The following is a 6,118-nucleotide window of genomic DNA, read 5'->3' on the forward strand; positions in this document are numbered from 1 at the left end:
AAAGCAGGACTGCTAGGTATGAGATATCTAAGCAGTTGTTCCGTGCTAGAATGAATGAAGGAACTCCAGTGCAAAACCATGTTCTTATGGTTATAGACTTAATCACTAGATTAAGTCAATTAGGTTTTGCTATGGATAGTGAGCTCAGTCAGGATTTGATCCTGCAATCACTGCCTGATTCATTCTCTCAGTTTGTTGTGAACTTTCACATGAACAAGCTGAACACCTCCCTGCCCGAGCTGTTAAATATGCTCAAAACAGCTGAAGGCCATATTAAGAAGGATAAAGGTCCACTCCTTCTTATAGATGGCACCTCTAAGAGTAGCATCAAAAAGAAAAAAAGGAAAGAAAAACTCCGGATCAAGTACCTGTTTTCATTGCGGCAAAGCTGGCCACTGGAAAAGGAATTGCAAGAGTTTTCTTGCAAGTATGAAGACCGATGCAAGAGTTGCATCAAAAGGTATGTTTATGTTACATGCCAACTTGTCATTAAGTTCTTCAAATTCAAATTCATGGGTATTGGATACCGGCTGTGGTTTTCACATTTGCAAATCTTTGCATGGACTACAGAAAATTAAAATTTTGAAGAAAGGTGACTTCGAGCTGTATGGCGCTGGAGGAGAGTCCATCCAGGCTGAAGCTGTTGGAACCTACAACTTGGAGTTACCTTCGGAGAGCTCCTACAATTAGAAGATTGTTATTATATGCCCAAAATTATTAGAAATATAATTTTCATTCCTTTGTTGTTAAAGAAAGGATTTGAAATTAATGGAAAGGGCAATGGTTGCTCTATTTATTTTTCTAATAAGCATCTTTGCAATGGCATTATGGAAAATGGTCTTCTTGTTTTATTACTTAATGACAATGTCTTTCATATTAATAAAAGCAATAAAAGAAAGAGAGAGGAAGTAAATAACACCCTTCTTCGGCATTGCCGACTTGGTCACATAAGTGAATCAAGAATCAACAAGTTATACAAAGAAGAGTTCTTTGATCCTTATGATTATGAATCATTAGGAACTTGTGAATCTTGTCTTATGGGTAAAATGACTAAGTCTCCATTCACTGGACATGGAGAAAGGGCAAGTGAGTTATTAGGACTTATACACACAGATGTATGTGGTCCTATGACAACTCCAGCTAGAGGTGGATACTCTTACTTCATCACATTCACTGATGATTTATCAAGGTTCGGATATGTGTATCTTATGAAACATAAATCCGAAGCTTTTGATAAGTTTAAAGAGTATCAAAGTATGGTTGAAAAACAAACCGGAAAGTGTATTAAAATCCTTCGATCTGATCGAGGAGGTGAATACCTTTCTAGTGAGTTTTTAAATCATCTTAAAGAAAAGGGCATTCTCTCTGAATGGACACCTCCGTATACGCCACAATTAAATGGTGTAGCTGAACGGAGGAATCGTACTTTATTAGATATGGTACGGTCCATGATGTGCTTTACTGATCTTCCTATTTCCTTCTGGGGTTTTGCCCTAGAGACTGCTGCACTAATATTAAACAGGGTACCTTCTAAGTCTGTACCTAGCACTCCATATGAGATATGGAGAGGAAAGAAGCTTAATCTTAAGTATCTTAAGATATGGGGTTGTCAAGCTTATGTCAAAAGAAATTTTGGACACAAGCTAAGTGCTAGATCAGATAAATGTATTTTTGTAGGTTATCCTAAAGATAGTATAGGATACATCTTCTATCATCCTACCGAACAAAAAGTTTTTGTAGGTAGGCATGCCATTTTCTTAGAAAAAGAGTTTATCTTAGAAAAGGCAAGGATAGAAAAATTGAACTTGAAGAAGTTCAAAACCTACAAATAGAAACACAAGAAATTCTTCAACCAGATGTACCCATTGATGAGGTACAACCACAACACACATCTCCTCTCCGAAGGTCAGATAGAGTGCGAAGAGCACCTGAGAGGTATGGGTTCATCATTGAGAATGATGAAGCCCACATTGTTCAGAATAATGATCCTCTGACCTATTCGGAAGCTGTCATGAGTAGTGACTCTGACAAATGGCTAGAAGCCATGAAATCCGAAATAGATTCTATGTATACCAACCAAGTATGGACTTTGGTTGATGCACCAGAGGGTGTAAACCCTATAGGTTGCAAATGGGTCTATAAGAAAAAGATTGGAGCAGATGGCCAAGTAGAAACCTACAAGGCTAGATTGGTGGCAAAAGGTTTCAGGCAAAAGCAAGGAATTGACTATGATGAAACTTTTTCGCCAGTAGCTATGCTCAAATCTATTCGGATTTTGCTTGCAATAGCTGCATACTATGATTATGAAATCTGGCAGATGGATGTCAAAACCGCCTTCCTTAATGGTTATCTTGAGGAAGAGGTTTACATGACACAGCCAGAAGGATTTGTCTCAAGTAAGAGAGCAAATCAAGTATGCAAGCTTAAGAGATCCATTTATGGATTAAAGCAAGCATCGAGGAGTTGGAACATCCGTTTTGATACAACAGTCAAAGAGTTTGATTTTATCAAAAATGTGGATGAACCATGTGTGTACAAGAAGACTAGTGGGAGTGCCATTGTCTTCTTAATATTGTATGTAGATGACATACTGATCATTGGAAATGATATTCCAATGTTACAATCGGTCAAGACTTGGCTGTCAAAAAGCTTTTCCATGAAAGACTTGGGAGAAGCATCCTATATACTTGGTATAAAGATCTATAGGGATAGATCTAAAAGGATGCTAGGCTTGTCCCAGTCTAGGTACATAGATAATGTGCTGAAAAGATTCAGCATGGAAGAAAGTAAAAGAGGTTATTTGCCTATGAGTCATGGCATACGTCTCTCTAAGAAGATGTCTCCTAAGACATCTGAAGAGAGGAATAGAATGAATTCTATTCCCTATGCTTCGGCAGTAGGATCGATTATGTATGCTATGCTATGTACTAGGCCTGATGTTGCTTATGCCTTAGGCATAACAAGTAGATTTCAGGCTGATCCAGGAGAGGATCATTGGATAGCTGTGAAAAATATTCTTAAGTACTTGAGAAGGACTAAAGATATTTTTCTAGTTTATGGAGGATCTGAGTTGAAACTAGAAGGATTTTCTGATTCTAGTTTTCAATCAGACCCAGATGATAGCGAGTCCACTTCAGGGTATGTCTTTACCCTAAATGGTGGTGCAGTGAGCTGGAAGAGTTCCAAACAGCAAACTGTAGCTGACTCAACTACTGAGGCAGAATACATTGCCGTAAGTGAAGCCGCTAAGGAAGCTGTCTGGATGAAGAAGTTCATCTCTGAGTTAGGAGTAGTTCCCGAGATTGCTGGACCAGTCCCAGTTTATTGTGATAACACTGGAGCTGTTGCTCAAGCGAAGGAACCAAGGTCTCATCACAAATCCAAGCACATTCTAAGACGCTTCCATCTTGTTCGAGAGATTGTCGAGAGACAAGACATAGTCATTGAACGAGTAGACACCAAGAACAACCTAGCAGACCCGTTCACTAAAGCTCTACCACAACAGCAGTTCGATCGCCACCTCGATTGTATGGGGATAAAATATAAGAGCGATTGGCTTTAGTGCAAGTGGGAGATTGAAAGAGTAGATGCCCTACAAGCCAATCGCAATATGTATTGCGAAGGGTTTTTCTTTTGATTTGTCCAAATCATGTACATGACATTTAAATATGAATAAAGGCGTTATGTTTTATCATATGCTGTTGATTATATTTATGATAAACTCCTTAGATTAGGGCAATGGTTTTAAGACTATGATGAGATCATACTAGTGAGACTTAAAATCCTAAAATCCTAATCTTAAATATTCCCAGTCATTGGTACATTGAGTCGGGGATCAATGATTACCGGAAAGACTGGCATGTCTTATGTATGCTCGATGCAGAGGATGATTGATCTCACAATCATTTGTGTGGAGACACTAATACAAAGATATGGGTGCTCATTAGAAGAATGAGTTCACTGAATTGACCTACAAAGAGAAATCTTATGAAGTCTTACTTACATGTCAAAAGATGATTCTCTTAGTGGGAGTTGTGCAACTGATCCTTTGACCTGAGATCACCATGGTATCTTGTGCACATGAACCTATGTTTTGGTTTACACTCATTCATGACAATAAGTTATGTACGAGGTCTTCTGGATATGGTGGATTGTGTACGAAGATTATGAGTAGATCAACAAGGAATTAATCACTTCTAGTAAGAGAAGATAGCATCCTATTTATTCTAATCATATGATAATTCAGGAAGCCTTTGATCAAAGCAGAATGAAAATTAGAAAGAGTTTCTAATGTTTCATTATTTGAATTATCATTAAAAGATTGAGAAAAATATGAATATGAAATTGAGTTTGACATATATTCATACTCATATACATATTTGGGATGCAGTTTGATTAAAGGATTGAATTGCATGGTAACTTGCCACTGAAGGGTATTTTTGGTATTTCCACCAAATTCCATATTTTCCGGGTAGACATGACACGTTGCTAGACGTCAATCTTGTCTTATAGGTTTGATCGAATTAAAGAGTTTAATTCGATCACCAATTAGAAAGGATTCTAATTGTTAAGTTCGGGTTCGCGCAGTTTGGACTTAAATCGATTAGAAGAGTTCTAATCAAGTTGGGTCAACTCGCACTCACAACCTATTGCTGGCTAAGTATGGAACCCAATGGGTCACACACAAGAAAACTTATCAAGGGTCTAATTGGATTAGATCATGTTTGCAAGATAAACATCCTAGCAGGTGTTGCAAACCTTAGCTCCTGATTCGAACTGGATTCGAATCTGATTCGAATTGAATTCGAATCTGATTCTTAATTGATCTAATTTGATTAGATCATATTCTAATATGGGTTAGCCAAGAGTTGGCTCCTAATTGGCTTGGTTTGAGTCTAATTGGATTAGATTTGATAAATCATTCATTTTTGACCGTTGGATCAACATTTGGATGAAGAGATGGATCAAAATGGATGGCACCATGAATTGGAGCCATTGGATTTTCATCATAGGATGATGGGAGATCATGATGACGTGATGGATATCATTGGGAGGCCGTGGAGATGAAAAATAGGTGAAGGAAAGAGAGAGAATACGTGAAGATTAAATGGATAAGGATGAACCATTTATTTGATCTTATCCATTCTCTCTCTTCTCTCTTCATCACGCCTAAGGGATATATGGCGCCTTCTTTCATGGCCTTTGGATCATCATCAACCCTTGATGAATGGATAAGGTTGGTTCCTATTTTTCTTGCATGAGAAGAAGTGAAAAAAGGGAAGAGTACGGCGCATTTTCATGAAGAGGTGCTTAGGGAATCAAGCGCCACATTCATAAGCGCTTGATCTTATCATAACCACTTTTTGATACGCCTCTCCCTATTTTTGTGGCGCCTTCTCTCCTCTTATCACGCCCCATCTGAAGGATGTGTGGATGGGATGCATCCTTTGGTGATGCATCCCCACGCCATCTATAAATAGGAATGCTCCCGGTGTTTTCTAATCATCGAAAATCAATCCAACTCTCTCTCTCTCATATCCCTTCTTTCTTACATTAGTTTCTTTCTTTCTCTAACATTGCTTCTAGTGTGTCCTAAGCCAAGACAAGGTGGTCTTCCTTAGGACAAAAGGATTAGAAGTGATTTTAGAAGGCTAAAGAAAAAATAGAAAGGAAGGAAAGCAAGCCATTAGAGTTCTTTAGAAGAATTCTGCATTAAGGATCAAAAGTCTTTGGAGCTAAAGTCTTGATCAAGTTTTCGTGTGGATCACCATTGGAGGGCGGATACTTGGACGCCTCGTGGAGATTGTACACTTTGGATTAGCGTTTGAGGTATTCTACTAATTCTGTATTTATTTTATATTATTTGATTGTAATCATTAAGGTGATCTAGGCTTAAAAGGGTTTCATGCATAGGGACTTTATTAAGAAAATTTTAAAATCCCTAGCTTCCGCTGCCCATTATGACATGCTAGAACCCTACACAAGCTACTTTACCAACATCCCAAACTCCCAGCTATCAGTCGTTCACCCCATTCCCTTCCAAATCCAAGGAATAGAAACATCCATCATCCAAGATTTTCTTCCAACTTTCTCCCAGCGAATCCCAAGCTCATTCCAC

The sequence above is a fragment of the Phoenix dactylifera genome, unplaced genomic scaffold, assembly GCF_009389715.1.
Source record: "Phoenix dactylifera cultivar Barhee BC4 unplaced genomic scaffold, palm_55x_up_171113_PBpolish2nd_filt_p 001034F, whole genome shotgun sequence".
Classification (NCBI taxonomy): Eukaryota; Viridiplantae; Streptophyta; class Magnoliopsida; order Arecales; family Arecaceae; genus Phoenix; species Phoenix dactylifera.